An 11,657-nucleotide genomic window follows, 5' to 3' on the forward strand; every position below is an offset into this window, starting at 1 on the left:
CTTCTGTGTCTGTGTTAATTGGTTTCCCTTTTCTTTGTTGAAGAGGGTCTGTGCAATCCTTCTGCCTAGTCCGCCATCTTGCCCCCTAAACCTCTTTTCCTGATTTTAAACCACTCAGTATCCCCTTTGAATGGCAGCCTCTTGGTCTATGTATAGATTCCTGATGAGCACAATCAAATTCTGGAATCCCCATTCTTCTCAATGATCCATGATTTGTTATGATCCATACAATCAAAGCTTTTGAACAGTCAATAAAACATAAATAAACATCTTTCTGGTATTCTTTGCTTTGAGCCAAGATCCACATGACATCAGCAATGATATCCTTTTTCCATGTTCTCTTCTGAATCCAGCTTGCATTTCTGGATGTTCTCTGTCAATATACTGTTGCAACTATTTTTAAATTATCTTCAGCAAGATTTTATTTGAGTGTGATATTGATGATAATGTTCAATAATTTCCATATTTTGTGGGATCACCTTTATTTGAAATGAGTACAAATATAGATCTTCTCCAGTCAATTGGCCAGGTAACTGACTTCCATATTTCTTGGCGTAGAAAAGTGAGTGCCTCCAGCATGGCATCCATTTGTTGAAACATCTCAGTGGGTATTCTGTCACTTCCTGGAGCCTTGCTTTTTGCCAATTCTTTTGGTGAAGCTTCAACTTCTTTCAACACCATTGGTTCTTGATCATATGCCACCTCCTGAAATGGATGAATGTTGACCAATTCTCCTTGGTACAGTGGCTTTGTGTATTCCTTCCATCTTCTTTTCTTGTTGCCTGTATCATTCAGTATTTTGCCCATAGAATCTTTCGGTATTACAACTTGAGGTTTGAATTTTTTCTTCAGTTCTTTCAGCTTGAGAAATGCCAAGTGTGTTCTTCCCTTTTGATTTTCTAACTTCAAGTCTTTGCACATTTCATTATGATAATTCACTTTTGCTTCTTGAGCTACTCTTTGAAATTTTCTTTTCAGCTCTTTTATCTTGCCATTTCTTCCATTTGCTTTAGCTACTCTCTGTTCAAGAGCAAGTTTCATAATTTCTTTTGACATCCATTTTGGTCTTTTCTTCCTTTCCTGTCTTTTTAATGACCTTTTGCTTTCTTCATGGATGATGTTCTTGATGTCATCCCACAATTCGTCTGGTTTTTAACTATTGGTGTTCAATGTATCATATCTATTCTTTAGATGGTCTCTAAATTCATGAGAGATATAATCAAGGTCATATTTTGGCTCTCATGGACTTGTTTTAATTGTCTTCAGCTTCAAGTTGAACTGGCATATGAGTAACTGATGGTCTGTTTCACAATCAGCTCCTGGCCTTGTTTTGGCTGAAGACATTGAGCTTCTCCATCACCTTTTCCACAAATACAGATGTATTTCATCTGGCAAAGTCCATATGCATAGCCATTGTTTGTGTTGTTGAAAAAAAGTATTTGCAACTAATAAGTCATTGGTCTTGCAAAATTCTACCATGTGATCTCCAGTGTCATTTCTATTACCAAGGCTATATTTTCCAACTACCAGTGATTCTTTGTTTCTTACTTTTGCATTCCTATCACCAGTGATAATCAACACATCTTGGTTGCATGTTTGGTCAATTTCAGAGTGCAGAAATTGGTAAGAATCTTCAATTTCCTTGTCTTTGGCTTTGGTGGTTGGTGCCTAAATTTGAATAATAATACTGTTTCTTGTAGGCATATTGATATCCTATCACCGACAGCATTATACTTCAGGATAGATCTTGAAATATTCATTGTGATGACAAATGCCACATCATTCCTCTTCAATTTGTCATTCCTGGCATTGTAGATCATATGATTGTCTGATTCAAAATGACCAAAACCTGTCCATTTCACCTCACTAATGCCTAGGATAATGAGCTTTATGTGGTCCATTTCATTTTCTACTACTTCCAATTTTACTAGATTCATACTTCATACATTCCCTGTTCCAATTCCTAATGGATGTTTGCCGCTGTTTCTTCCCATTCAGAGTCATTCCACATTAGCAAATGGAGGTCCTAAAAGCTTTACTCCATCCACATCATTAAGGTAGGCTCTACTCTGAGGAGGCAGCTCTTCCCCAGTTGTATTTTAAGTGCCTTCTGACCTGAGGGGCTTATCTTCCAACACTATATTGGACAATGTTTCAGCACTATTCATAAAATTTTCCAGTAATATAGTGGATGATATTTCACTACTATTCATCAGGTTTTCACTGGCCAATTCTTTGAGAAGTGGATGACCCTTTCCTTCTTCCGAGTCTGTCTTAATCTGGAAGGTCTGCTGAAACCTGTCCACCATGAGTGACCCTGCTGGTATTTGAAATACCAGTGGCATAGTCTCCAGCCTCACAGCAACACACAAGCCACCACAGTATGGCAAACTGACAGACAAATGGTGGGACTATACATGTAGACCTTGCCAAATGGAATACACAGGAGTCAGATTTACTACATGTGTGGAAGAGAGAACAGAGAAGTGCAATATCATCAGTCCAAAGAGGGCTGGAGCAGACTGTGGAACAGACCATTAATTGCTCCTATGCAATTTTGAGTTGAAGAAGAAAATTAAAACAAGTCCACAAGAACCAAATTATGACCTTAGTATATCCAATCTGGATTTAGAGACTGTGGTACATTGAATTATTTGGTATGGCTTCTCTAGCCATAGTCTATATAACTCCCAGTGGATTACTGAGTGACACCATGCAAATAAGGTACATAGAACTCTGATTTTGGGATTCGTTAGTTTTGTCATTCTGCCAGGCTTCAAACAAGCTCTCCTAGAGAAAGAGAGGTGATGTCACTGCTAAAAAAAGAGAAGAGTTGGAGGTGAAGTAGAGTGTGTTCTTGGACCCAAGATCCCTGCACTGGACCTCCTTGGCAGAGACACATGGCAGAGAGAGATGCTCTGGCAGACAGAGACAGTCACAGTGGAACCAAGAGGTGGGCTTACCTATCCCACAGACTGAGAAATCTAGGGGCCCTTGGACAGGAGGCTTGTTGACAGAGTAGGGTGCACTTACATATACCTATCAACAAAGCTAAAAGAGCTTTGTAACACTTGCCTGGGCAGGGTAGAGGCCAGGCCAAGAGGCCAAGGGCCAGAGATATGTGCCAGAGGGTATAGCAGAGGGGAGACTGTCCTAATCAGAGAACTATATCCTGAACGCCTTCCTAAACCTGAACTGTAGCCCATTACTTCCCTAATAAGCCCCATAATCATGAGTATTTTCTGTGACTTCCGTATGGCCACTGCAACAAATTTTTGAACCCAGCAAAGAAGTAATGAGTGCAGTGAAAGGGACAGTTGGTGTCATAACTGATAAAAGGCTGGATGGTAGTGACACGTCTGGCCTCATAGGAACCAGCTTTGGGCTGCTGATGGTGATTTTGTCTTCTGCTTGTGAAGTTACCGGAGGTCAGAAATTGCCGCCTCCATGTCTTTTTGTGGAGACTATATGAGGAATAGATTTGATACATTACACACTAGTGACTGAAGACCAGAGGAGTTGTGGGATAACATCAGGGACATAATGCATGAAGAAAGCAAAAGGTCATTAAAAAGATAAGAAAGGAACAGAAGACCAAAATGGATGTCAGATGAGATTCTGAAACTTGCTCTTGAAAAGAGATTAGATAAAGTGAATGGAAGAATTGATGAAGTAAAAGAGCTGAGCAGAACATTTCAAAGGGTATCTTGAGAGGACAAAATAAAGTATAAAGGAATGTGCAAAGACCTGCACATGGAAAATAGAAAGGGAAGAACACGTTTGGCATTTCTCAAGCTGAAAGAACTGAAGAAAAAATTCAAGCCTCAAGTTGCAATAGTGGAGGATTCCATGGGCAAAATAGGAGCTCTGGTAGTGTAGTGCCCAAGGCACTTGACTGCTAACCAGAAGGCTGGTGGTTCAAACCCACCAGCCACTCCTCGGAAGGAAGGTTGGGCAATCTACTTCCATAGTGATACAGCCTCAGAAACCCAAGGAGGGGTCCCTAAGTCGGGTCCGACTCTAAAGCACATAACAACAACAACATGGGCAAGATATTGAATGATGTAACCAAAAATACCAAACTCATTGCTGTCAGTCACTTCTGACACATAGTGACCCCCATTGGGTTTCCAGGACTATAAATCTTTATGGAAGCAGACTGCCTCATCTTTCTTCTGTGGAGAAGCTGGTGAGTTTGAACCACCAACCTTCTGGTTAACACTCAAATGCCTTAACAACTACACCCCCAGAGCTTCTTATTGAATGATGCAGGAAATACCAAAAGCAAAAAAATGGAAGGAATTATGCAGAGTCACTGCACCAAAAAGAATTAGTTAATGTTCAACCATTTCAAGAGGTAGTATATGATCAAGAACCAATGGTATCAAAGGAAGAAATTCAAGCTGCACTGAAGGAATTAGTGAAAAACAAGGTTTCAGGAATTGATGAAAAGCCCATTGAAATGTTTCAACAAACTGATGCAGCACTGGAGGAAATCACTTGTGTATACCAAGAAATTTGGAAGCTAGTACCTGGCCAACTGACAGGAAAAGCTCCATATTTGTTCCTGTTCCTAAGAAAGATGATCCAACAGAGTACAGAAATTATCAAACAATATCATTAATATCAGAGTAAAATTTTGCTGAAGATAATTAAAAAACTGTTAAAGTAATACATTGACAGGGAACTGCCAGAAATTCAAGGTGGATTCAGAAGAGGGCATAGAACTAGGGATATCATTACTGATGTCAGATGGATCTTGGCTGAAAACAAAGAATACCAGAGAGATGCTTATTTGTATTTTATTGACTAAGCAAAGGCATATATATGATCATAACTAATGCATATATCATAACTAATTATGGATAACATTGCAAAGAATGAGAGTTCTAGAACACTTGATTGTGCTCATGAGGAACCTGTATACAGACCAAGAGGCAGTTGTCCAAACAGAACAAGGGAATACTGCAGGGTTTTAAATCAGGAAAAGTGTGTGTCAGGGTTGTATTCTTTCACCATAGTTATTCAACCTGTATGGTGAACAAATAATCTGAGAAGCTGGGCTGTATGAAGAAAACACAGTATCAGGATTGGAAGAAGACATTAATAACCTGCAATACGCATATGACACAATCTTGCTTGCTGAAAGTGAAGAAGACTTGAAGCACTTACTAATGAAGATCAAAGACTGCAGCTTTCAGCATGGATTACACCTTAACATAAAGAAGAAAAATATATCCTCACAATTGGATCAATAAGCAACATCATGATAAATGGAGGAAAGATTGAAGTAGTCAAGGATTTCATTTTACTTCTATCCATAATCAGTGTCCATAGAAGCATAAGTTAAGAAATCAAATGATGTGTATGAACGTTTGAATGTAAAATGAATCTGCTTTGGAAAATTTCACACAAATCACAATCAAAAGTTAAACAAAAAAAAAAAAAAAGGAAAAAGAAATCAAAAGACGTACTGCATTGGACAAATCTGCTGCAAAAGATCTTTTTAAAGTGTTTAAAGGCAAAGATATCACTTTGAAGACTAAGGTGTGCCTGACCCATGCCACAGTATTTTCAATGGCCTCCTATGCATGTGAGAGCTAGACAATGAACAAAGAAGACTATAGAAGAATTGCTGCATCTGAATTATGATGTTGATGTAGAATATTAAATGTTCCATGGACTGTTAGAAGAATGAACGAATCTATCTTGGAGGAAGTACAGTTGGAATGCTCCTTAGAAACAAGAATGACCAGATTTCTTTTCTCATGCTTTGATTGTCATGTTTTCAGAAGTGACCAGTGCCTGGAGAAGAATATCATGTGAGGTAAAGTAGTGGGTCAACAAAAAAGGGAAAGACCCTAAATGAGATGTATTGACACAGTGGCTGCGACAATCAGCTCAAGCATGGCAATGATTGTGAGGATGGCACAGGACCAGGCAGTGTTCTGTTGTTCTGTTGTATTAGTTCTGTTGTATGTAGGGTTGTATGTAGGGTTGTCATGAGTCAATACTGACTAAATAGCACCTAACAACAACAACAGGTATACTGATACATGTAAGCTGCACTTATGACAAATGTTTTTGTTATAAATAACTACAGGGATATTTTATAAAAAATAATAAATTTCTGCTGAAACACTGCACAAAAATTTTACAGATAGTCATTTTGTGGTGACCACCAGGTATCATCTACACCCTTGCACCATTTCAGTGATGCCATTACTGGGCTCCGCCTTGTACTTACTGGATCAGAATTTGCATTTTAATAAGATTGCGAGGCAACTTATGTGCATGATAAAGTTTGTTAGGCACCGGTCTAAATTAACCATTCACCAAAGGCAGCAACAAGTGGGATTTGGAAGGCCAGTCATGGCCACAGCCATTGCATATAAAATTGCAATCTAAGTAAAAACTGTTTTTGTTATGTAAATAGAACTTCAAGATTAGCCCCTAATGCTACCTTCATACATTCTGGAGCCACCATACTTTAACTTTTAAACTTCTTTCCCTGAAATATTTTCTAGGCTAAATATTTTTATTTTATTTTTGAGCATACATTCTTTTGTCTTTGACTATGGAAATTTGAACAACTTGGAAACAAAAACAGGAAGAAGTAATAATGAGAGTTCTATAGGAAGAAATATATGTATGTGTGTGTGTGTGAGTGTGTGTGTGTAGGGAGCTCTGGTGGTGTAGTGCCTAAGGCATTTGACTGCTAACCAGAAGGCTGGCAGTTCAAACCCACCAGCCACTCCCCAGAAGGAAGGTTGGGCAATCTACTTCCATAGTAACACCACATCAGAAAGAAGAGATATCTATGAGTCAGATCCTATTCCACAGCAGTGCATTGTGAGTTATATATATATGTTGTTGTTAGGTGCCATTGAGTTAGCTCCAACTCATAGTGACCCTATGTACAACAGAACAAAACACTGCCCAGTCCTGTGCCGGCCTCACAATACTTTCTATACCTGAGTCCATCACTGCAGTCACTATAATCCATCTCATTAGAGCTTTCCCCTTTTTCATTGACCCTCTACTTTACCAAGCATAATATCCTTCTCCAGGGAATGGTCCCTTTTGACAACATGACCAAAGTAGATCAAATGAAATCTGGACATTCTCATCTCCAAAGAGCATTCGGGCTGCACTTCTTTCAGGACAGATTTGCTAATTCTTCTGGTAGTCCATGGGATTTTCAGTATCCTTCACCAAAACAACAACTCAAAAGCATCAACTCTTCTTTGGTCTTCATTATTCATTGTCCAGCTCTCACGTGCATATGAACCCACTGTCGTGGAGTCAGATTCGACTCATAACAACTGCTCGTTGGGTTTCTGAGGCAGTATCACTACGGAAGTATATTGCCCAACCTTCTTTCCCAGAAGTGGCTGGTGGATTTGAACCACTAGCCTTCTGGTTTGCAGTCAAATGACTTAGGCACCGACTGAAAATACCATGGCTTGGGTTAGGTACACCTTAGTCTTCAAAGGGGAGCTCTGATAGAGTAGTGCCTAAAGCACTTGACTGCTAACCAGAAGGCTGGCTGTTCAAATCCACCAGCCACTCCTCGGAAGGAAGATGGGGCAATCTACTTCCGTAGTGATACTGCCTTGGAAACTTCAAGGAGGGATCACTATGAGTCAGTCCAACTCGACGGCACATAACAACAACAACAACAAGTCTTCAAAGACACATCTTTGCTCTTCAGCACTTGAAAGAGGTCTTTTGCAGCAGATCTGCCCAGTGCAATACATGGTCTCCTGTCTTGAATGCTGCTTCCATTGGTAATGATTGTGGAACCAAGTAAGATGAAATATTTGACAACTTTAATATTTTCCCCATTTTTTGTGGTGCTGCTTATTGGTCCAGTTTTGAGGATTTTCACTTTCTTTATGTTGAGATGTAATCCATACTGCAGACTGGAGTCTTTAATCTTCATCAGTAAGTGCTTCATGTCATCCTCACTTTCAGCAAGCAAAGTTGTGTTATCTGCATACCACAGGTTGTTAATGAGTCTTCTCTCCAACCCTGATGCCATGCTCTTTGTTACATAGTCCAGCTTCTTGGATTATTTGCTCAGTATACAAATTGATATATATGAGGAAAATAAGGCAGAAATACAAAAGAGTAAAAAGAGCATGAAATGGAGGGACAAATAGCTATCTTTTTCTTATTTATATAAAAAATGGATTTATTCTTTTTTATTATTATTATTTTAAGAGCTTGTTTTACATTCAACATTATGTGTACATTTAGTTTCACTCCCCATTTACCATGCCCAACCCTAACCCAGTCGGTCTCCTCCCCTCCCTGCCCATTAACCCTCCCCCTATGCCCCTCATATTTATGCACTCCTGTCTGTCCTGCATTTCCTCAATTTGAATGTTGCCCCTCTGGTGCCCCATGGTCTATTGCTCTAGGAGATATATTACCATAGAGTATGTGGGTGTGTCATCTTGGGTTGAGTGGTCTGCATATACATCTTGTTAACTATTGGGCTGAGAGCCAGCCACTGGGAGTGAGTTTTATTCCAGGCACAGGATGTATTCCAGGGCCATAGTATTTGGGGTCTCATCAGATTCCATCTGACCAGTAATTCTGGTCATTATTAAGTTTTTGGATTTTGTTCCACGTTTTCCTTCCCACTCTATCCAGGATCTCCAGATTTGATCCTTTCCTGAGTGGTTGGCATTGGTAGCCAGGCACCATCTAGTTCTTCTGGTCTTGAGGGCCATCATGTCCTATGGCTGATTGCTTCCAAATGCCCTTAGGTTTGTTTTTTGTTTTGTTTTTGCATTCTTTGCTTCCAACACTAGGAGACCATTAGCTACATCTTAGATGTCCGCTTGAAAGCTTTTAAGACCCAGTCGCTACTCACCAATGTAGGATGTGGAACAAGGTTTTTATGTATTTTCTTGTGCCAATTGAGTCTGGTGTCCCCCAGTACTTTGGTAGAGACAGTAGGTCTTTTGGATCTCTCTTCTATAGTGTCTGGGTGTCTGTGAGGGATTACTCTGTGTCTGCCTTCTATTGTTTCTGTAAGGACTGCAGGTATTTTGTATCATTGATGTCTGTGCAAGATTAGCCTCAGCTGAATCTGTCCTTGGTCTACAGTATACTTCTCTTGACTCACCCTCATCTGATCATCTCAGGTGTTTATGTGTTTGTCTGTAGGCTGGTGTTTGGAGTTAGTGCAAACACAATTGCAGTATTGTGGACACATTGGTTGGTATGAGCATCTGTCGTCTATCTCTTACGTGCACAATTTGATGTCCTCCCATTTCCTAATGTTATCATGGTGGTCACAGACCCTTTCTGTATATCCTTCCCCTTACCCACATCAGTGTGTGGGCCCCAACTAGCCCGAAATTAATCCCTCTCCTTAGCTCCCCATCCCAGTAACCTACAAAGTGAGTTCCCTTTCCCAAGCAAACCCTTCTTTGTCTTTTTACAGTAATGGGCTCATACAGTACTTTTCTTTCTGTGATTGACTTATTTCACTCAGCATTATGTCTCCAGGTTCATTCATGTTGTGAGATGATTCGTCTATCCCTCATTGTTCTTTAATGTAGCATAATATTCCACTGTGTGCATGTACCATAATTTGGTTATCCACTCATCTGTTGATGGGCATTGAGGTTGTTTCCATCTCTTTGCTATAATGAATTGTGCTGTGATGAACATAGGTGTACATATGTCTGTTCATGCACTATCTCTCACCTTTTTAGGATATATTCCTAGTAATGGAATTGCTGGGTCAAATGCTACTTCTATTTTCAGTTTTTTAAGGAAACGCCATACCGTTTGCCACAATGGTTGTACCATTTTACAATTCCATCAGCAGTGCACAAGAATTCCAATCTCTCTGCAACCTCACCAGCATTTGTTATTTTCTGACCTGTTGAACTTTGCTATTATTGCTGGGGTGAGATGATATCTCATTGTTGTTTTGATTTACATTTCTCTAATGACTAATGATCATGAGCAATTTCTCATGTGTTTGTTGGCTGCCAGTGTATCTTCTTTGGTGAAGTGTGTGTTCAAGTCTTTTGCCCATTTATGATTTGGATTGTTTGTATTTTGGTGTTAAGGTGTTGAAGTTTTCTATAGATTTTGGAGATAAGTCCTTTTTCAGATATGTCATAGGCAAATATATTCTCTTTTTACCCTTTTGATGAAGTCTTTCAATGTTATTGTTGTTATGTGCCATCCAGTCAGACCCGACTCATAGTGACCCCTCCTTGGGTTTCTGAGGCGGTATCACTATGGAAATAGATTGCCCAACCTTCCTTCTGAGGAGTGGCTGGTGGGTATGACCACCAACCTTCTGGTTAGCAGTCAAGTGCCTTAGGCACTATGCTACCAGAGCTCCCAATCTTTCAATGTACATAAGAATTTAATTTTTAAAAGGCTCCAGTCATCTAGCTTCACTTCTACCTCCTGTGCATTCTGCGTTAGTCTATTTATGCCATAAATTAGGGCTCCCAGATTTGCCCCTATTAAAAAATGGACTTATTCTTTATCTATATATAAAAATGGTGAATCCTAATAGTTTTTGCTAGTTAAAAAAAAAAAGTAAATTCTCAAATAATACATAAAATTAGTAATTTCTTTTGTTCTTTTAGCTGCCTAGCAACAACTTATCCTTTTCCTGGTAACAATACCACCAATTTTCCTTCAGGGAGACTGACCCTCTTACCCTCAACCAACTCTTGAGATAAGTGCTCTAGGTGATAACCTTCATGACTAAGTCAATCAATCGTCTCACATTTTTCTAGAACCCAGTGGTTGATTTGTGAATCGTCATATGTCTCAATTTAAGCCAACCAGGCCCAAAGATCCCAGAGCTTTCCAATGAGTAATGAGACTTTCTCTCTTACATACTAGAGCTGAACTGGGGAGAATAGGCAGGAATGTGGCAACCATCTTGCCACCATGGAGGGAGCCCTAGGTCTAAAAATGGAGCCACCACAGAGAAAGCAGAACAAAGACTTGGAAGCAGAACAAGGGAAAACTGCTGACTCAAAATCTTGGTCAAGATGTGCCTTATCAAAAACGGTTCCTTACATTTTTCATCTACAGGAGCCAAAAGTTTCCCTTTTTGCTTAAACAAATTTGATTTGAGTTTCTGTCATTTCTATTCAAGGGAGACATAATTGATACATGACTATAAAAGCCTGTATATATACATAGATGTACATATACATAGGCAGACATCATATTTCATTTCATATTCTTTAGTTTATTCTTTACCTACTATTTTTTGACCTGCTTTTCTCAATGAAAAAAAATATCTAATAAACATCTTTGAGGATAATTATATATAGATTTGTGCTGGCATTCTATTGGATAAAATATGTTCTAACTTGTACCAAAATTTATTGAATCAGTTCCATACTGACAGATATTTACAGATTATTTAAATACTCTAAAAAAAAATCTTTGTACATTTATATTAATTTCTCCCATCCAGTGATCTCCTTAGGATAGATTTTTAGAAGTGAAGGTGTTAGGGCAAAAGTTATATTGCTTCAAAATTTTACATACACTGCCACACATCCATGAAGAAAGCAAGAGATCACTAAAAAGACAAGAAAAGAAGAGAAGACCAAAGTGGATGACAGAAGAGACTCTGAACCTTGCCCTTGAGT

The sequence above is a fragment of the Orycteropus afer genome, unplaced genomic scaffold, assembly GCF_000298275.1.
Source record: "Orycteropus afer afer isolate SDZICR_OR568_19922 unplaced genomic scaffold, OryAfe1.0 scaffold00086, whole genome shotgun sequence".
NCBI classification, from domain to species: Eukaryota; Metazoa; Chordata; class Mammalia; order Tubulidentata; family Orycteropodidae; genus Orycteropus; species Orycteropus afer.